This window comes from Eleutherodactylus coqui, chromosome 4 (assembly GCF_035609145.1).
Source record: "Eleutherodactylus coqui strain aEleCoq1 chromosome 4, aEleCoq1.hap1, whole genome shotgun sequence".
NCBI classification, from domain to species: domain Eukaryota; kingdom Metazoa; phylum Chordata; class Amphibia; order Anura; family Eleutherodactylidae; genus Eleutherodactylus; species Eleutherodactylus coqui.
Window position 1 is genome coordinate 40024447 of NC_089840.1, and position 23117 is coordinate 40047563.

The 23117-nt window shown below is 45.0% G+C and overlaps 1 protein-coding gene across 1 annotated transcript in view; it reads right to left on the reverse strand.

Moving 5' to 3' along the window:
* LOC136624588 (carcinoembryonic antigen-related cell adhesion molecule 2-like) overlaps window positions 1-23117 on the reverse strand; it is a 54916-nt gene that overhangs the window by 18397 nt on the left and 13402 nt on the right. The gene's annotated exons all lie outside the window — the stretch shown is intronic.

A 23117-nucleotide genomic window follows, 5' to 3' on the forward strand; every position in this document is an offset into this window, starting at 1 on the left:
TTAGGACATGTACCAGGGTGCACTGTGTAGCCATGTATGGGTCCCCTATATATTAGGACAATTACTACTGGTGCATTGTGTAATCATGTCTGGTCCCCTATATATTAGGACAAGTACCAGGGTGCACTGTGTAGCCATGTATGGGTCCCCTATATATTAGGACAATTACTACTGGTGCATTGTGTAATCATGTCTGGTCCCCTATATATTAGGACAAGTACTAAGGGTGCACTGTGTGGCCATGTCTGGGTCTCCTATATATTAGGACAAGTGCTAAGGATGCACTGTATAACCATGTCTGGGTCACCTATATATTAGGACAAGTACTAAGGGTGCACTGTGTAGCCATATCTGGGTCTCCTATATATTAGGACAAGTACTAAGGGTGTACTGTGTAGCCATATCTGGGTCTCCTACATATTGGGACAAGTACCAGGGTGCACTGTGTAGCCATGTCTGAGTCCCCTATATATTAGGACAATAGGGGCACACTGTGTAGCCATGTCTGGGTCCCTTATATATTAGGGCAGGTATTAATGTTGCACTGTGTAGCCATTTCTGGGTCTCCTATATATTAGGACATGTACCAGGGTGCACTGTGTAGCCATGTCTGGGTCCCCTATATATTAAGACAAGTACCAGGGTGCACTGTGTAGCCATGTATGGGTCCCCTATATATTAGGACAATTACTACTGGTGCATTGTGTAATCATGTCTGGTCCCCTATATATTAGGACAAGTACTAAGGGTGCACTGTGTGGCCATGTCTGGGTCTCCTATATATTAGGACAAGTGCTAAGGATGCACTGTATAACCATGTCTGGGTCACCTATATATTAGGACAAGTACTAAGGGTGCACTGTGTAGCCATATCTGGGTCTCCTATATATTAGGACAAGTACTAAGGGTGTACTGTGTAGCCATATCTGGGTCTCCTACATATTGGGACAAGTACCAGGGTGCACTGTGTAGCCATGTCTGAGTCCCCTATATATTAGGACAATAGGGGCACACTGTGTAGCCATGTCTGGGTCCCTTATATATTAGGGCAGGTATTAATGTTGCACTGTGTAGCCATTTCTGGGTCTCCTATATATTAGGACATGTACCAGGGTGCACTGTGTAGCCATGTCTGGGTCCCCTATATATTAAGACAAGTACCAGGGTGCACTGTGTAGCCATGTATGGGTCCCCTATATATTAGGACAATTACTACTGGTGCATTGTGTAATCATGTCTGGTCCCCTATATATTAGGACAAGTACTAAGGGTGCACTGTGTGGCCATGTCTGGGTCTCCTATATATTAGGACAAGTGCTAAGGATGCACTGTATAACCATGTCTGGGTCACCTATATATTAGGACAAGTACTAAGAGGGCACTGTGTAGCCATGTCTGGATCTCCCATATATTAGGAAAAGTACTAGGGGTGCACTGTATAGTCATGTCTGGGCCCCTATATATTAGGACAAGTACTAATGGTGTCCTGTGTAGTCATGTCTGGTCTCCTATATATTAGGACAAGTACTAAGGGTGCACTGTGTAGCCATGTCTGGGTCTCCTATATATTAGGACAAGTACCAGGGTGCACTGTGTAGCCATGTCTGGGTCCCCTATATATTAGGACAATTACTACTGGTGCATTGTGTAATCATGTCTGGTCCCCTATATATTAGGACAAGTACTAATGGTGTACTGTGTAGCCATTTCTGAATCCCCTATATGTTGGGACAATTACTATTGGTGCACTGTGTAGTCATGTCTGGGTCCCCTATATATTAGGACAAGTAGTAAGGGTGCACTGTGTAGCCATGTCTGAGTCTCCTATATATTAGGACAAGTGCTAAGGGTGTCCTGTGCAGCCATTTCTGAATCCCCTATATGTTGGGACAATTACTATTGGTGCACTGTGTAGTCATGTCTGGGTCCCCTATATATTAGGACAAGTAGTAAGGGTGCACTGTGTAGCCATGTCTGAGTCTCCTATATATTAGGACAAGTGCTAAGGGTGTCCTGTGCAGCCATTTCTGAATCCCCTATATATTAGGACAAGTACTATTGGTGCACTGTGTAATCATGTCTGGGTCCCCTATATATTGGGACACTATATATTAGGACAAGTACTAAGGGTGTACTGTGTAGCCATATCTGGGTCTCCTACATATTGGGACAATAGGGACACACTATGTAGCCATGTCTGGGTCCCCTATATATTAGGACAAGTACCAGGGTGCACTGTGTAGCCATGTCTGAGTCCCCTATATATTAGGACAATAGGGGCACACTGTGTAGCCATGTCTGGGTCCCTTATATATTAGGGCAGGTATTAATGTTGCACTGTGTAGCCATTTCTGGGTCTCCTATATATTAGGACATGTACCAGGGTGCACTGTGTAGCCATGTCTGGGTCCCCTATATATTAAGACAAGTACCAGGGTGCACTGTGTAGCCATGTATGGGTCCCCTATATATTAGGACAATTACTACTGGTGCATTGTGTAATCATGTCTGGTCCCCTATATATTAGGACAAGTACTAAGGGTGCACTGTGTGGCCATGTCTGGGTCTCCTATATATTAGGACAAGTGCTAAGGATGCACTGTATAACCATGTCTGGGTCACCTATATATTAGGACAAGTACTAAGGGTGCACTGTGTAGCCATATCTGGGTCTCCTATATATTAGGACAAGTACTAAGGGTGTACTGTGTAGCCATATCTGGGTCTCCTACATATTGGGACAAGTACCAGGGTGCACTGTGTAGCCATGTCTGAGTCCCCTATATATTAGGACAATAGGGGCACACTGTGTAGCCATGTCTGGGTCCCTTATATATTAGGGCAGGTATTAATGTTGCACTGTGTAGCCATTTCTGGGTCTCCTATATATTAGGACATGTACCAGGGTGCACTGTGTAGCCATGTCTGGGTCCCCTATATATTAAGACAAGTACCAGGGTGCACTGTGTAGCCATGTATGGGTCCCCTATATATTAGGACAATTACTACTGGTGCATTGTGTAATCATGTCTGGTCCCCTATATATTAGGACAAGTACTAAGGGTGCACTGTGTGGCCATGTCTGGGTCTCCTATATATTAGGACAAGTGCTAAGGATGCACTGTATAACCATGTCTGGGTCACCTATATATTAGGACAAGTACTAAGGGTGCACTGTGTAGCCATATCTGGGTCTCCTATATATTAGGACAAGTACTAAGGGTGTACTGTGTAGCCATATCTGGGTCTCCTACATATTGGGACAAGTACCAGGGTGCACTGTGTAGCCATGTCTGAGTCCCCTATATATTAGGACAATAGGGGCACACTGTGTAGCCATGTCTGGGTCCCTTATATATTAGGGCAGGTATTAATGTTGCACTGTGTAGCCATTTCTGGGTCTCCTATATATTAGGACATGTACCAGGGTGCACTGTGTAGCCATGTCTGGGTCCCCTATATATTAAGACAAGTACCAGGGTGCACTGTGTAGCCATGTATGGGTCCCCTATATATTAGGACAATTACTACTGGTGCATTGTGTAATCATGTCTGGTCCCCTATATATTAGGACAAGTACTAAGGGTGCACTGTGTGGCCATGTCTGGGTCTCCTATATATTAGGACAAGTGCTAAGGATGCACTGTATAACCATGTCTGGGTCACCTATATATTAGGACAAGTACTAAGAGGGCACTGTGTAGCCATGTCTGGATCTCCCATATATTAGGAAAAGTACTAGGGGTGCACTGTATAGTCATGTCTGGGCCCCTATATATTAGGACAAGTACTAATGGTGTCCTGTGTAGTCATGTCTGGTCTCCTATATATTAGGACAAGTACTAAGGGTGCACTGTGTAGCCATGTCTGGGTCTCCTATATATTAGGACAAGTACCAGGGTGCACTGTGTAGCCATGTCTGGGTCCCCTATATATTAGGACAATTACTACTGGTGCATTGTGTAATCATGTCTGGTCCCCTATATATTAGGACAAGTACTAATGGTGTACTGTGTAGCCATTTCTGAATCCCCTATATGTTGGGACAATTACTATTGGTGCACTGTGTAGTCATGTCTGGGTCCCCTATATATTAGGACAAGTAGTAAGGGTGCACTGTGTAGCCATGTCTGAGTCTCCTATATATTAGGACAAGTGCTAAGGGTGTCCTGTGCAGCCATTTCTGAATCCCCTATATATTAGGACAAGTACTATTGGTGCACTGTGTAATCATGTCTGGGTCCCCTATATATTGGGACACTATATATTGGGACAAGTACTAGGAGTGCACTGTGTGGCCATGTCTGGGTCCCCTATATATTAGTACAAGTACTAAGGTTGCACTGTGTGGCCATGTCTGGGTCTCCTATATATTAGGACAAGTACTAAGGATGCACTGTATAACCATGTCTGGGTCACCTATATATTAGGACAAGTACTAAGAGGGCACTGTGTAGCCATGTCTGGATCTCCCATATATTAGGAAAAGTACTAGGGGTGCACTGTGTATCCATGTCTGGGTCCCTATGTATTAGGACAAGTATTAAGGGTGCACTGTGTAGCATTGTCTGGTCCCCTGTATGCAAGGACAATTACTTATGGTGCACTGTGTAATCATGCCTGGATCCCCTATATATTAGGCCAAATACTAAGGGTGCACTGTGTAATCATGCCTGGATCCCCTATATATTAGGACAAATACTAAGGGTGTACTGTGTAGCCATGTCTGGTCCCCTATATATTAGGACAAATACTAAGGGTGTACTGTGTAGCCATGTCTGGTCTCCTATATATTAGAGCAAGGGGTGGGGCCGGAGCTATGCGCCGAGACTTAGCCCCGCCCCGTCTCACCACCTCCTATTGCAAATAGTGACAAGGGGCTGATAGAATTTTTTGTATATTTATTAAAAGTGCCAAAATTGAGAACATTTTGAAAGAAATTGTTATTTTTTTCACATTTTCAACTGCAATATTTCAAATATGTACAAACGTGCTGTACAAATTTTTGATAAGATATATATTTCCATCTGTTTATTTTATTCTGGAAGCACATTTGAAAAACTTTAGCTTTAACCATTTAGGAGGCAAACAAATTTAACATTAAAGGGGTTGTCCCGTGAAAGCAAGTGGGGTTATACACTTCTGTATGGCCATATTAATGCACTTTGTAATATACATCGTGCATTAAATATGAGCCATACAGAAGTTATACACTTACCTCCTCCGTTGCTGGCATCCCCGTCTCCATGGCGCCGACTAAAGCTGCCTTCTCCTTCCATTAGACGCGCTTGCGTTGTCCGGTCTTCTGCTCTGTTGAATGGGGCCGCTCCGGCGTGCTCACGCCGCACATGTCTTCTGCGCATGCGCAGACCAGCTCTCCGGCGCGGCCCCATTCAACAGAGCAGAAGACCAGACAATGGAAGGAGAAGGCAGCTTTAGTCGGCGCCATGGAGACAGGGACGCCAGCAACGGAGGAGGTAAGTGTATAACTTCTGTATGGCTCATATTTAATGCACGATGTATATTACAAAGTGCATTAATATGGCCATACAGAAGTGTATAGACCCACTTGCTTTCACGGGACAACCCCTTTAATTATAACCATTTTGTTTTTCTACACCAAGCCAAGATTGCACAGGCTCTTTATATCAGAATTATAGATACCCCAACAAATGACCCCGTTTGATAGAATACATCCCTTAATGTATTTGCTAAGGGGTGTCATGAGTATTTCCCCCCCCCCCTTCCCTTTAGAGGCCAATTTAGAGGAGAAAAAATACGATTTTATATTTTTGCAAATATGTCATTTTAAGGAATTTTTGGGGGCAATTGTGAAATCCTAAAACTTTTTTTGTACAGCACACATACGAATGAAAACTTACACCCCAAAATGGGTTCCCCTGTTTGTCCCGGGTTCAGAAGCATACTCATTGTAGCCCCAATCTGCTTACTGGACACATGGCTAGGCCTATAATAGAGGGAACACCCATTGGATTTTAGGACACAACTGAATAAATTCCAGCCCCTTTGCACAGTAGTGCAGAAAAAAAAATCGACTCCCTAAAAATATTCCACCCCACCCCACCCCCGCCTGCTTTTGGCATTTCCTAAATCTTAGATAAAAGTAATAATGTAAACTGTGTGGTATGTTTGAAAATAGGGGTAATTGCGGAGGCTGGTTGGCAGGGGCGTAGCTAAAGGCTCATGGGCCCAGGTACAAACGTTTATCTTGGGGGCCCCCAACTTCTCTTAACCCCTTAACGCAGAGGTGTAACTTGAAGCTTCTGGACCCCAATGCAAAACCTGTAACCAGGCTCCCAACTATAATGCTTTATTCATAGTACTGGGCTCCCTATATGGAGAAGAGAGGCCTTATGGGCCCCCTAAGGCTCCTGGGCCCGGGTGCAACTGCATCCCTTGCATCCCCTATAGTTACGCCAGTGCTGGTTGGGATGAGCACATTGGGCAATAAAACCAGGTATCCCTGCTCCTCTCATGCTTGCTGCAAACCTGGCACTTTCAGGGGGGTATTTCTTGACCTCAGTGGCAGGGATGGGGTGTAAAAAGTGGTGCTCTGTGAGCAGGAGCATAGCCAAAGGCTCAAGGGCCTGGGTGCAAAAGCTGATCTTGGGACCCCCAAACTTTTCTTAACCCCTTAACGCAGAGGCGTAACTTGAAGCTTCTGGGACCCAATGCAAAATGTAACAGGGTCCCCAACTACAATACTTTATTCATACTACAAGGCTCCCTATATTTAGAAGAGAAGCCTTATAGGCCCCCTAAAGCTCCCTAGCCTGATTGCAACCGCATCCCCTATAGTTATGCCAGTGTCTAGGAGGCTTCGTAAGCTTGCTGAGGTGCAGCGGTCTCAAAACAGAAGGCGTTCAACTTCCGGTTCCGGCGCCACGGAGTGAGCAGCAGGGACACAGTGCTCCGGCAACCCCGCTCCAGATACTGCTCCATTCTCAGCTGCTGTCGGCCCTTCAAGCTGAAGAGCTGCATCGCTGCTTCAGGGAGGCTGTGCGGAACACCGGAGGGTGAAGAGAGACAGCAGCGCCAACCTCACCAGCCCCGCTGCCGTCCAGCCGCGCGGCAAACTCGCTTCCATAGCAACCCTGTCACCGGCGCCCTTGTAGTCTGCTCGAGCTGATCACTGCAGGGAAGTTGAACTCACGGAGTCCTACCAGAGCAGATTCCTATAGCGCTTCTGCTGCAGCGCGGATGGAGCTTCTGGGAGCTGACAGGAGCACAGCACGGTAGGAGACACGTGTCCCCCTCTCCCCCTGTGGTGGTGGCGGCCATTTTGGTCTCCACCCTTAGAAGCAAGTGATTGCTTCAAGGCCCCATAGGGGTCTGGGAGTGTGGAGATTACCTCTCCCTGCGGGCAGAGACACTAAAACCAGTGGATGTCAGAGAAAGAGGGTTAGAAATCCCACAAGAATATACTGCCATTTCCTCAGAGTGCCCTCTAATCTACTGATACACGTGACACAATATATTTCAAGTGCATCCTAGACTCCTCTGGGACTTGTGCAACAATAGAATTTACGCTCGGCTCCCGCTGTTTTGACGCTCATGCAATAATATACTCTGAGCGCAGTTACGGCTGTCCTGTTATTCGTGAAACAATATACTCTGAGCGCAGGTCCTGCTGTCCTTATACTCGTGCAGAAGTCCAGCGTAAAAGAAAGGCATTCTCCCCTATCTGCTCGGAAATCCATAGAAAACAACAAAAATTCACCTTGCTGTATCCAGCATTACTGAAGGTGTTCTGCTCTAATGGTACTACCCTTACTTTCCAAGACCCCAAAAAGGCAGAACAAGAACTGGCCCTGAAAACTACCAGAGCATCGCCAAACAGACAAGGAGATCGTACCTTACCAGCGCCAGGCGACAACAGGAGCCGACGAAACGACATATCGAGCTCCACGAGCCCACGACTTCCCTGTGATGTCCCGACAGGGTCGTGAGTATATGACCTCACGGGAGAGACACTTTGGGGACACTAAGAAAGATTCTCATGGGACACTAGATTTGATGAAAAAGAGGGTTGATTACGTTACAAATTTGCCTATTTGTTTTTAGTTTGCTAATATAGATTGCAATTATCTGGAGCGGAGAGTTAATATATCTATATATATAAAATTGAATGTATGTCTGTCTGCGTGCGTGCGTGTCTGTTTGTCCTTTATGCGCTACTACACCATTCATCCGATCGCCATGAAACTTTGGGAAGTTGTTGAGTACACTCCTGGGAAGATTATAGGCATAGTACAAATATCCTACGATAAATGGCGCGCGAGCGTCGTCGAAAGTTACGCCCCCCCCCACGTAGATCGAATAAGTAAGCCACCTGCTATTGTGATGTCATCACTGATGTCATCAACATCGGACGCCCTTGAACATGCCCCAACATGTTCTCATAAGCTGCATTGTGATGTCATTAAGGCTCTATTATGACACGTACAGCTTGGAACCACTAGAGCACGCCAGCCAATTACCATTGGAGTTGGAAGTGGGTAAACAAGTACTAGGATATCTTCCTAAGAAGCCACAGCAGCCGGATAAATTGTATGTTCCACCCAACGGCTATTTTATTCAGCCCGCAAGGGGGAAGCAGCGGCCTACAAAATCTCATTCAGGTAGGTAGGTTCAGTTCTTGGAGGTTGGGGAATGCTTATGGGCAAGGCCTTATGTCTCATCCCAACTCGATTATTCAATTCTAAGCACAAAAGAATTAGCGTCCAAATTTTATGTACGGAATTTAATTCTCTCATTTCCCAATGTCATAGAAACTTGAAATTTGGCTCGAGCATTGATTATGTCATAAATAGGAAAAGTTAATGGGTCCCAACTCGATTATTCAATTCAAAGCGCCAAAGAATTAGCGTTCAAATTTTACGTACGGAATCTAATTCTCTCATTTCCTGATGTCATAGATAGATAGATAGATAGATAGACTGTACGCAATAACCCAGATAGATAGATAGATAGATAGATAGACAGACTGTATGCAATGACACGTACAGCTTGGAACCATAAATACTAGAGCACGCCAGCCATTTACAGTCAGTCTCCATTGGAGTTGGAAGTGGGCAAACATGTACTAAGCTATCTTCCCAAGAAGCCACAGCAGCCGGATAAATTGGATGTTCCACACAACGGCTATTTTATTCAGCCTGCAAGGGGGAAGCAGCGGCCTACAAAACCTCAGTGGTCGCTGCTGCCGTCATCTAGATATATAAAAACGAATGTATGTATGTATGTCTGTCTTCGCAGCAACGCGCGACGGGTACGCTAGTAGAGAATAAAAATTGAGTTATGTTTAATTTGATTTCATGCTGAAATTCACAAGGGAGCAGGATGGCTTAATTGAAGGTATTTGCAGTCGCTAGTGCATGACTGTAGTTAAATTAGGCTCCCTAACGATGCTTACGAAATGGAATTAAAGGAAGTCGTTTCATGCGTTCTTCTTTCGGGGTTATGTTAAGTATCTTACCCTAAAGGAGGTTGCATCAATACCCCTAATGTTCCTACCGATTCTGAGATCGGTAGACCATAGGGGTTTGGAAGAAAGAGGAGGAATAAGTGGTTACGAGATTTTAGTTAAATGTTTAAGGTTGTTTAAAAAAATTTATTATCCGTGGGAGGACTTCCAGGCATCCAGTTTCCACCTAAATTTAATCAGAAAGGAAAATATTAATATGCAAATAGAGATAAGTGAGCATACTCGCTAAGAACAATTACTCAATCGAGCATTGTCCTTAGCGAGTATCTCCCCACTCGGAAGAAAAGGTTCGGCTGCCGGCGTGGGTGACAGGTGAGTTGCGGCCATGAGCAGGGGGGAGCGGGGGCGAGAGAGGGAGAGAGAGATCTCCCCTCGGTTCCTCTCCGCTCTCCCCCGCCGCTCCCCACCCGCCGCCGGCAGCTGAATCTTTGCTTCCGAGCAGGCAGGTACTCGCTAAGGGCAATACTCGATCGAGCAATTGCCCTTAGCGAGTATGCTCGCTCTTCTCTATATGCAAATCATTACATGGAATGTTAAGGGACTTAGATCACCACAGAAACGTTCGGTAATACTACATCATCTAAAACGTCTGAAAGCGGATATAGCCTTGCTTCAGGAAACACATCTAAGGGAAGAGAATTACTTCCGAATGCGTAGGATGTGGGTTGGAGAAGTATATGGTTCATCAGCAGTACAGTCAAAAGCAGGGGTACTGATTTTAATTAAGAAGGGCTTAAATATTGAAGTAGAAGATCAATGGCATGATTCGGAGGGGAGGATAGCACTTCTGCAGATCAAAATAGGAAAGGAGAGCTATAGCATTTATAATGTTTATGGTGCAAACAACAATAATAAACAGTTCTTGAGCGACCTATCGGACAAATTACTAGCAGACACCGAAAAGCGCAAAGTGATAGGAGGAGACTTTAACACGGTCATTAGGGTGGGAGAAGATAGATGTAGCCAGGAGACTCGGACTGATAACATTAGATATCACGACTCCAATTTTGTAAATTTCTTAAATAAAGTTGATCTCAGGGACGCATGGCAGGAACTCAACCGGGACGGTCGGGAGTTTACCCATTTCTCACATGTGCATAATTTATGGTCTAGAATAGATTACATACTCATGTCATCCCTTTTGATACCAAGACTCGCAAAAATTTCTATAGGAGACATGGTGATCTCGGACCATGCTCCAGTGATACTGTTTCCGTATGAGGAGATCCCGAAGGGCACAGATTATATCTGGAGGTTTCCATCATATTTAGCAGAAGATTAGACGTTTTGCGCACTATTGAAGGGGTGGTGGTTGGAGTATATATCTGATAACAAAGCTCACTCTGGTAACCCTCAGCTGCTCTGGGACTCAGCCAAGGCAGTCATCCGGGGCAGGATAATTGCATATGTGATCTCTTTAAAAAGAAACATTAAAGACAATATTAGTAGATTCAGTGAGCAACTACGCGACGCATATACCCAGTTTCAGGAAGAACCAAATAGTCAAAGCAAACAGAAGTGGATATCAGCAAAGGAATCGTATGTGACCTGGTTACAAAAAAGGGAGGCGCTAGCATATTCGCGAAGGGAAGCAAAACTATTTAAATATGGGAACAAGGCAGGGAAAATTCTGGCTAATTTAGCAAGAGGGCCTTTTCAGAGGTCTAATATCACATGCTTGAAAGACCCTACAGGAAAATCACATTCCCATCCCCAAAAAATTAGTAATATATTTTTCGAATTTTATTCAAACCGCTACTCCCAATCACAAATGCACACAGCTGCTGGGGAAGATTTATTTTCAGATATGTCTTGGCCCATGTTGACTGAGGAACAAATCAATGCATTAAGTTTACCCATCTCAATGGGAAATTAAAGAAGGTATCAAAAATATGGGAAATAAAGCTCCGGGGCCAGACGGATATACGAGCGAATTGTTTAAAATATTAAAAGACCAGACGACCCCATTACTCGAAATAATCCAATCGCCTAGGACATGAATGTCGCTCATATTAGGGTGCATTCACACGAACGTATATCGGCTCGGGTTTCACGCCGAGCCGATATACGTTGTCCTCGTGTGCAGGGGGGGAGGATGGAAGAGCCAAGTGCAGGAACTGAGCTCCCGCCCCCCTCTCTGCCTCCTCTCCGCCCCTCTGCACTATTTGCAATGGGGAGAGGTGGGACGGGGGCGGGGCTAATTCGTGGAACTTAGCCCCGCCCCACCCCGCCTCTTCCCATTACAAATAGTGCAGAGGGGCGGAGAGGAGGCGGAGAGGGGGCCGGGAGCTCAGTTCCTGGTCCTGGCTCTTCCATCCTCCCCCCCCCCTGCACACGAGGACAACGTATATCGGCTCGGCGTGAAAACCGAGCCGATATACGTTCGTGTGACTTCACCCTTAAACTGCTACCCAAACCCGGTAAGGATCCTACAGATGCCAAATCATATAGACCAATCTCCCTAATTAACACTGACTTAAAACTAATGGCCAAAATTATGGCAGATCGCCTGGCTACTATTATGCCACATTTAGTCTCTCCAATGCAGGCGGGTTTTACGAAAGGACGCTCAGCTATTATAAACATACGGAAGATCTTGACATTCCTAGACGATATTAAGATACATCCGAGTGCTCACTCTTCCTCGGCCCTTCTCACAATAGACCCCGAAAAGGCGTTCGATAATGTCTCGTGGTCTTGGCTAAAGGAAGTGATGAATAAGATGGGCTTCAGTGGCCCATTGTGCTCCTATCTGTGGAAACGTTACTCTTCTCCACAAGCACGAATTTACACACCAGGTTTTCTATCCCCAAGTTTCCCTCTACAGAAAGGGACTAGACAAGGATGCCCTCTATCACCACTCTTATTTAACCTGGCAATCGAACCACCAGCACGAAAGCTAGAGGGCAATACTGAGATTGAGGGCATAAAGGTCCGGGGGAGAACTATAAAAACCATGCTATTTGCGGATGATATATTGATAGCGCTTTCCGAACGAAATCTGACTTGCCCCGGGTTTTTGCCATGCTGGAAGCCTTTGGAAAACTGTCGGGGTTTAAAGTAAACACCAGGAAATGTGAGCTATTAGATATTTCCCCTCGGAGCAAATTTACCGATACAGATACTAGAAGCTACCCTGTCAGTGTGGCAAAGACCCATATCAAGTATCTGGATACAAACATAGGCAAAAGGCCAGAGACTCTTTACATTGAATTATCCCCCAACAATACTTAAAATACTAAAGGAGCTAAATGGGTGGAGTAATCTCCTGCTCTCCTTCATGGGCAGGTGCCACCTGATCAAAATGATTAGTTTTCCAAGACTCCTCTACCCACTGCAGACAATCCCACTCCTACTTCAATGGCGAGATCTAGCGATACTACTTCCAGCTTTCGCGACCTTTGTGTGGTCACAAAAGACCACATATAGCTTTGAAAAAATTGATGCTCCCCAAAAGAGGAGGACAACTCAACTTTCCAGACATTCAATTATATAATGTGGCTAGCCTCATGAGACACTCTTTGGACTGGCTGTGGAGTTCTAATGACTACTCGAACATGGACATAGAAACGAAATTGTTCACCCCATGGAGTCTAAACGCCCTATTGCATACAAGCTACACCAGTCTTCCATTAGAATGTAAACACTCTATTATGGCAAAAGACACTATAGCAGCTTGGAAAATAGTTCGCAAGGCCCACGGTCTGCCGTTTAGGATTTATAAGCATATGGAATTGTGGCAACACCCAGAATTTAAGGAGGGGAGAGAAAATAGAATGTTTGAAATTTGGCGCCACAAGGGGATTATGAAAGTTCACCATCTCATCCACCCAGATTTCCTAGATATAAGACCTTTAAAGAGGTTTGCGAAGGATACAACCTACCTCTGTCTCACTTTCTACCATTCGCATAAGTAAGTAGCTTCCTCCGGGAAAGACTAGCTGACAGGAAGGAAGCAATACTTAACCCAATGGATATCGTGGTAAAAGATTACTCATACAAACATTCAATCTCAAAATTATATACCAAACTTAGATAGGGAGGGGGGATGAAAAACAATTCTAAGGGTGGACGCCACTGGCGTTTTTTTCTCCACTGCGATGCGAGAGTAAAGTTAAAGTCTCGCATCGGAGTGTGAGAAAAAAGTCGGCATGACTCCGGCATATCGCCAGTCTTTTCAATGGGGCCAGCGGCAGCAGCGCTAGCCCCATTGAAAAGAGATGCAGAATGTCAGGAACTTCTGCCACAGCTGTGACAGCTGTGGCTGGAGTTTCCTTCATCCCGGCGGGGACTGCGGGGATGAAGGAATCCTCTGCCACAGCTGTGACAGCTGTGGCAGAAGTCCCCGACATTCTATCCCATTGCTCTTAATGGGATGGGCACTGCTGCCGATCCCATTGAAAGCAATGCTTTCTGCCAAGCCCTGCGGAATGATTATCGGGGAAGGGCTTGAAATATAAGCCCTTCCTCGATAATCAGCAAAAAGTGTTAAAAGAATGTTTAAAAAATTTAGTCACCTGTCCGGCGCTCAGACGCGTCCTCCTGCTGGCTCCTTGGCACTGCTATTAAGCTCTTTCAGCAGTCGGGGATTGAAAATCCCCGCCTCCTGAAATGGGCTGTGCAGATTGGCTGAGGGCTCAGCCAATAGCACCTACTGCTTAGCTATTGGCTGAGCGCTCAGCCAATCACACATAGCCCTTAGCTATTCATTCATAAATAGCTAAGATATAGCTATCCCATTGAAAGCAATAGAATAGAATGCCGTGGCCTGTGACAGCTGTGGCAGAGGATTCCTTCATCCCCGCGGTCCTCTGTGAGGCAGGCGATATCAAATGAGAGATGGAGGGAAACCTACTTTAAGATAATCCATGGAGCTATATATGGGTTTGATAGCCACATAATCCTAACGGTCCGGCTAGGTTACAAGCCTGCACTAGATGCTCTCACCCAAAGTCTGACTTCTTACATGGCATATGATACTGTCCTAAGATCCCAAATTATTGGGTGGACGCGCAAAAGCTAATTCAGGATATAGGGGGGCAACTCTTACAGCTGACTCCGCAAACGTTTATTCTTCCCCATTTACCTGACCAGACGAGAAAATCTAGAATGATCCACACTATTTTTTTGATCAGCAAGAGGTGTCTATTAACCCTTTCCAATCCACTGTCTGACATCTGAAGACATTCTGATTGAAGGCTGTACAGCTCCGATCTTGGAAGACGTCCGGCAGGGTATTCGTACTGTATATTACTGGCCACTCTGTTGTCGGGGGACTCTCCAGCATGTCCCATACCGCAGTACTGGCTCTAGCCAGCAGATGGCGCCATTGTATAATGGCAGAAGAAAAAGCCCCCTAGGAAACCCTGAATCCAAAATTGGATTACAAAGGGTAATGACTGGCTGTCAGGTAAACCCCCACACTTAAAAGATATTATACATCAATTAAAACATCTTCTAAAAGTGAAAAGAATAGAAATAGAGAGACGAGTAGAATCCCAAGCCCCAAAATTTTTCAAAAAGTGGAGAGAATTTATAGAGAAATTTCCTAACCCTCAAGAAATCAAAGAGTGTATGACTCAATTTACTAGCACTTCGTGGTACTATATCCAGAATGATACAAACCAACTAGGAATCCTTAAGATTAGATGATAGTATGGGGGGGATGACGGTTGCGAGTGGGATTTACCCCAGATAATGTTGAATGTTATAGGTTTATTTTGTGTTATTGTATTTGCACCATTCTATTAAGATTGATGGGGAATTAGGAGAGGGGTGATCATTGGGAAAATGGAAGATATAAGTACAAGTAAGATAAAGCTATATACATTGTAAACACTGAACAGAAAAATTATGTTAATATCTATTGGCGATGCCATTACTGTAATGAAAATGTGTATTTTAAGAATATGATTTTCCGTGATTGCCATGACCTGTTCATGTATGTTCTTCCTAAATGCCAATAAAAAAGAGTTTAAAAAAAACAGAAGGTGTTCAACAAGCTGGAACTGCGGGAAGGCGAGCGTTCCCGGGAGCTTCTTGTAAATTCCGTAGACATTACAGTTAGTGATCTGAATAACGCCGGGCTCACTCAACCATATGTGGAATCCGCTTGTTGAGGCCCGCAGTGGATCCCAGCTGTGAGCTCGCCATGGCCCTGCGTACGGCCGCGTAATGTACTGCACATAACTGCGTACTCACTCAGGCGGTCATGTGCAATACACCTTTTTTTGTTTATTTGTATTTCCCGCACCGTCGCTTAGCGATGACGTGGGTACCCGCAGCCCGTACACAATGTAATTGCTTATGGGCTGCGGGTATATCCACGACCATAGAGCACAATGGGCTCTATGACACAGATATCCGCTGTACAATAGAACCTGCTGTGTTCTGTTTTCCGTGAGTGGATTATTTAATTCTAATGTGAGCAGAATTGTGTAATTCAATGCATTTGATTGATCCACGTATTACCACGGATCAAACGCTCATAGAATCTGCAATTCCTATGCGGTCGTGTGAGACCGGCCTAATGGTAGATCGCTACCTTTTTATCATGTGACCAGGGACCGCTCAACGAAACCTCCGGTCACTGCTCCAGGCTCTCGGTACCTTTGGTAACTAGGAGCAGAGACATTTTAAATTTCCCTGGCCCTCATCAGCTTCTGCGCATGTGTCCATCATTCTGACAGTGGGGGAAGGTCCGTTGAGGATGAGTGTGGTCCAGATCCCTTGCTAGTCTAGATCACCACAGGACATTGCAGAGGGCAAAAGAGAGTTGTTTCTGCTCCCCTCACAGATCCAATCCGTTAGGGGAGATGAAACTTTAACCTTTTTTAAACTTTTTTACAACTTTATGCAATCGCCATTATACATTGGATAACGGGATCGCTTTACTGGGGGTCGCACACTGCAGCCCCCGATGACAGCTCCAGTCTCTCAGCTACCTCCGGCAGCCAATAGCAGGGAACTGTCACATACATAGACCCCGGGGTTTAAAGGGGTTGTCCCGCGCCGAAACGGGTTGTTTTTTTTTTCAACAGCCCCCCCGTTCGGCGCGAGACAACCCCGATGCAGGGGTTAAACAAGAACACCGGACAGCGCTTACCTGAATCCCAGCGCTCCGGTGACTTCTTACTTACCTGCTGAAGATGGCCGCTAGGATCTTCTCCCTCGGTGGACCGCAGGGCTTCTGTGCGGTCCATTGCCGATTCCAGCCTCCTGATTGGCTGGAATCGGCACGTGATGGGGCGGAGCTACACGGAGCCCCATTGAGAAAAGAAGAAGACCCGGACTGCGCAAGCGTGTCTAATTTGGCGATTAGACGCTGAAAATTAGATGGCTCCATGGAAACGAGGACGCTAGCAACGGAACAGGTAAGTGAAAAATTTCTTATAACTTCTGTATGGCTCATAATTAATGAACAATGTACATTACAAAGTGCATTAATATGGCCATACAGAAGTGTATAGACCCACTTGCTGCCGCGGGACAACCCCTTTAAGTCTACAGGGCCAGCATGCTTTTATGGCCCTGTAGATTAAAGCCCAAACATCCAGGACGTGAAAACACGTATGGATGGTTGGTCACTAAGGAGTTAAATCACAGATAAATCTTATTAAGGTGGTGGCTTAGCTGACTACTAACAGCGAGGCTCCTGCTCTAACCACCAGTAGCAGAGAAACCTCAGATCCCAGCAGCTTAACCCCCTAAATTCCACAATCAGTAGCAGCTGCAGCATGTGAGTAAATGAGAAGGGGTGGGGGATCCTTCTGTCACCCATTAGCAACTCGAAGTGTGATCACAAGGTACCAATGGGTTCCCATGGAAGCTGGAAGCCTGACAAAGATCTCCTTGTCTGCCATGTAAGACCTTATGTACACGGCCATGACGGGCTCTGCAAGCGGAATACCGCAGCGGAGTCCGTCACGGTGCCCACCCAAAGACCCCATACTCACCTCCAGATCCGTTGCTTAAAGTCCCGCATGACGCTTCGGCGTGCATGCGCAGTACAGCACATGACACGCCGGCAGTGACACATGACCCGTCGGCAGCATCATATGACGCGGCCGGCGGTGGGCGGGGCGCGTTTTCACGCTATACTTCCACTGTGCTACAGCGGAAGTATAGTGTGACGGTCGGCTTCCATTGACTACAATGGTGGCCGTCCGCGCATATACCCGCAGCAAATAGGACATGCGGCGGGTAATTTCATGCTGTGAAATTCCGCGGTGGAATTCCGCAGCATGTACATTGAGCTATTAGGTTCAATATAACCTAATAGCTGCAGTGAAACGCGCATTACGCGGCGGAAATCTGGCCATGCGCATTAGGCCTAACTCAGCCTATTAAGCCCTGCCTCCTACAGAGTCTAATAGGCTGCTGTCATAGACATAGCAAAATGCATTACATAAGTAATGCAGTGTACTATCTCTCCCCAAATAAATATAATAAAAGTTATACAACACATTATATGTACCCCAGAGTGTCAATAAAAAAATTCAGCTAAAACGTAGGGACAAAGGAGCCACATTGGCATCCATCACCAATTCCATTAAAGTGGCAAACCAGAGAGTAGTCGTCGATCCACTTACAATTTTCCAGAGGCTGTGCAAAACAAAGAAATTGGACGAGGAATTAAAAGATCATTTTAAGTACGAATTAGCCCCATTCCCACTCTCTTTGTTCAATGAACAGGGGGTACAAAAGGGAACCAAGTCCAGTCTCTACTCGGCTTTTACTACACTCGCCAGCCACTTGCCAATTGACACCAATACGCATGTAGTTGTGGATGGTGGGTACTTTTTCCACAAGGTTGTCTGGCACAGGAAAAATTCTGCAACAGCCATAGTTTCAGGTTATATCCGATATGTAAAAAAACACTTTGGCAGCAATGTCTCAATTGTTTTCAACGGGTACCCTGAGGAGGTCCCCAGGAAAAGCCAAAAGTGCTGAACGACACTGTGCTGCTAACTTCTGCAGTGACATACTTTTTGAGGAATCCATAATCATCCAACTGCCTCAGGAACAACTATTAGTCAATGAAAACAACGAGAGGCGCCTTATCACATTTCTTCATGATGCACTCGAGCAGCGGAGTGTAGAAGTGAAAGTAGCCGAAGAAGACGCTAATCGGGACATCATTGACATGGCACTATCCAAAAGTCCAATATTTGACCGTGTGATCATAGTAGGAGAAGATGTGGACCTCCTCGTCCTCCTCAATGGTTTAGGCTCAGGCGTAACAAACGTCTACCTAGTAAAGAGTAGCAGAGGTGAAGCTGGCTGTTGTCATTTTTCAAGCTCCTCTTACGCCCATGGACCCGCTCAACACTCACTAGGGGTAGTGCTTTTTATACATGCATTCAGTCGGTGTGACCCCAAATCTGTACCTTTTGGCCAGGGTAAAGCCAAGTTGGCCACCATCTTGGTCAAAAATCCCCACCTTTAAGTTTTCCTGCAACCAGATTCAAGTCACAAAGCTATAGCAAAAGCTGGGGAGAAGTGCTTTGTGTCTCTGTACAGGGGTGATTTTAAAAAAGATACCTTGAATAGTCTCTGCTACCAATTGTTTGTTATATCTGCAGCCAACCCCAAGATTAATCTTGCTCATTTGCCCCCAACAAAAGATGCAGTAAGCCACCATGCCTACAGAACTTACCACCAAGTTCAAAAGTGGTTGGGGCTAACAAAAGTCCTACAGAATGGGGTGGAAGCTTTATTATCAGGGGTTTACCCCGATCACCGCCACCATCCCGCTCCTGAGCTTCTACCGCGCATGATTTCCTGAAATGCAAAAAAGGTTGCAGCGGCGGTTGCAACTGCGGCAAAGCTGGACTGAAATGCTCTGGCACTGTTCCAGCTGGGGATGTCAGAAGGTCAGGTGACATTTCCCCATCACATGACTCTATAGTACAGGTGGACTCTGAAGAGACTAGTACTTCCATTAATATGTAGCTGAAGCAACCAGTGGAGAGCAGGCTTATAGGCACTGGGGGACATTCTGGGGCTGGGAGGCCAGTTGAAAAGTACATGAGGGGCTGTGTGAGCGTCTGGGGTGAACAGGAGGCAAAGTGTGTTTCTGGGGTTGGAGGAGCTAAAGAGCAAATGGCAGAGGACTGTTGGAGGCTTGTAGAGGTGCACTGTGTGTTTCTGGGGTGGAGGTGATTTGAAATGCACATGGGGCTATAGGATGGTTTTGGGTGCACTTCAGTCTCTAGACCTGGCCATCCCCACTTGTCTCCAATCACTGGTGGAATTGTGACAGGAGTGGCCGAGATGAGGAACCAAGAGGTGAGTATAGTAATGCTTTAATTTTAATGCATTGAGGCTTCAGGGGGTGCCTGAATACTGTGAGGGCCATCATTTCTGGGGGCATGGCGTGTAGTTAATTCCTGGGGTATAGAATTTACTATAATTTATTATGAGGGGCACAGTGTGAAGTATAATTAATTTCTGGGGACACAGCATTTAGTATATTATGTTATGGGGGCATTATTTTGTATTCTGTATTTCATTGCATCCCAGGCTAACAATGCTTTGGTATACTCCTCTCTCTCTTTCCTTCTTCTCTCTCCCTCTAGGTTAACCATGTGCTCCAAGTTAGCCACGCCCTCAACGGCCACTCCCATCACTGTGAAAGGCCCAGGTTGACTTCCCTGAACATATTTTGGACTGAGTTGGAGAGGAGCTCTAGAGCTTTCTCCCAAAGAACTCCTTACAACACCATGACGGGAGATCCAAACTGCAAGATTCTACGCATAAACCTTAGATAATTATTATCTGTGGGTCAAAAGCTCTGCATAACGATATGGCAGGAAATAAAGCTACACAGTCTTCTTGCCCACTCTATGCCCATATTCCCTTCCAGCTTCCTGTTTCAAATCAGCTACCCTTCCCCTTTGCTTTCACATGCCAGTGCCCTGGTCTTAGGTGTCATCATGCCCATTATCTAGCCTCTAACCATAGGATTACATCCACTGGTTTACTATAGTGAAATAGGTGACAGGTGCCGAATATGACACCAAAAATAAAAGGGTGTACAAAGGTTACCATGTAAATAAGACTTTACTGAAAATTGGATAATAAAATTGCTTTAAGGATAACCGATATTCAAACAGATTTAAACAACTTATGGTTTTCTATTATAAGGGGAAAACAATAGACATATGAATACATATATATGCTGTCTCACTCAAAAGTAGTTTCTGTTCACAAGCTAATATGCAATCACATATTGGCTGAAAACCGCATTTTAAGGGTCACCATCAAGGTTAGGAGTGTAACTAAAGGCTCATGAGACCGGGGGGGAAAGATCAGCTTTGGGCCCCCCTACTATTTTAGATGGCTACAAGCTGTGGTATGGCCCAAAGTATTATACACACAGTGAATAAAAAGCTCTACACACTCCTGTCAAAATGCCATGTTCTTGTAATGTTAAAAAAAAATTCTACAAAGATGAATCATTTCAGGATTTATTTCCACCTTCCGTGTGACCCGTTATCTGTACTATTCCAAAACAAACTGAAATCTTTTAGGGTGGAAAAAAACTATAATGTTATTGCCTAAATATGCACACCCTAAAACTAATACTTTGTTACTGTACCCTTTGACTTTATGACAGCATTCAGTTTTTTGGGGTCGGTGTCTATCAGTATGACACATCTTGACTTGGCAATCTTTGCCCACTCTTCCTTGCAAAAGCTCTCCAAATCAGTCAGATTACAAGGGCATCTGTGTAGCGCCCTCTTCAGGTCAACTCACAGATTTTCAATGGGATTCAGGTCTGGGCTCAGGTTGGGCCGTTCCAAAAATGTGATCTTCTTCTGGTAAAAGATTATTTTGTTGACTTGGAGGTATGCTTTGGGTCATTTTCATGATGAAGGTGAAATTCCTCTTCGTCAGCTTTTTAGCAGAGGCCTGAAGGTTTTGTACCAAAATGCTCTGATATTTGGAACTGTTCATAATTCCCTCAACCCTTGACTAAAGCCCCAGTTCCAGTAGCCAAAAAACAGGACCAAAGCATAATGCTGCCCCCACCATGTTCACTGCTGGTATGCTGTTCTTTTGGTGATACAAAGTGTTGGCTTTGTGCAAAACATACCTTTTGGAATTATGGCCAAAAAGTTCAACCTTAGCCTCAACAGACCATAACACGTTCTCCCACATAGTTTTGGCGGACTTGATGGAGGTTTTCGGAAAATGCAGCCGGGCTTGGATGTTTTTATTTGTTTAGAAACGTTTTCCATCTTGTCTAGTACCCCACAGCCCAGATATATGAAGAATACGGGAGATGGTTGTCACATGTGCTAACCAACAAGTATTTGTCAGAAACTCCTGCAGCTTCCTTATGTAGCTGTAGGCAGCCTCTTGGCAGCCTCTCGGAGAAACTTTCTTCTGGTCTTTTCATTAATTTTTGAGGGACATCCAGTTCTTGCTAATGTCACTGTTGTGCCAAATCTAATCCAATTCTTGATGATGTCTTCACTATGTTCAGTGGTATATGTAATGTCTTGGAAATGTCTTGGTCCTAGTCTCCTGATTGATATCTCCCAACAATCAGATCCTTGTGATGTGTTGTAAGCACTTTACGGCTTTTGCTGAAAAATGCAACTAAGAAAATGTCAGGAAAATCCTCCTAGAAGAGCTGAACTTTATATAGGGGAAATCAGAATTACTGTAAATAATTGCAGCGGAGTGCTTACTGCTATTTATCATGAGATTAAATGTGATTAGATAATTCTTAACACACCCATATCCCTAAATATAAGAGGGTGTTCAGACATTATTTTAGTTTTGTTATTTTTAATTTTCTACCCTAAATGTGTCACATTCATCGCAGGACTTATTCACCTTGCCTACATGAACGCACATATGGAGTCCACAATGGACCACCTATTATTACAATGCAGATCAACTCCCTTCATTCTGCATGAAAATAACCCCTAACTGGACAGTAAGTATTTGGACATAATTAGACAAAACTCGGATACACAAAACACATGATCATTATTAGACAAGACAAGTATGCAATACAAATACGTAGTCATACCAACAAGAAGAAAATATCTGACCCTGGACTACACCAAAAGGAGAAACCTGCCTATTAGTGGAATGATCGTCCCGCTAAGGACTGCCCCATATCAGGAACCTAGGGCCAAACTCACTCTCCCTAAAAGGTAGCAGGGAGCAGTGCTACAGATGACACATACTGTAATACAAACTCCACCAAATAGAGCAACATGAACAGCAAACACAAGCAAACCCCCAAGACCAGGGAACAGATCAGACGAGACATGGTTCAGACACGGCGTCCGCACACCCACAGACACAGGGGATTGAGACACGGACGTCCACACATCTACAGACGGAAAGAAAATACAAATAGAACTGCATGCATGCAGACCACAAACCAAATGAACAAAACTAGACATCAACAGAGATCTGCACAGCATAGATCCTATCACCAGGGTTTAGTTAGGAGCATATCTGTCAGAGAACATTTATAACACGGCAGGCTTAGATACAGCGGCTCAGTCTTAGTAACCTCTGTTTAATGCAGCCACCATATAATATATATCTGTTCCATACAGTGATAGTTATTGCAGTGCAG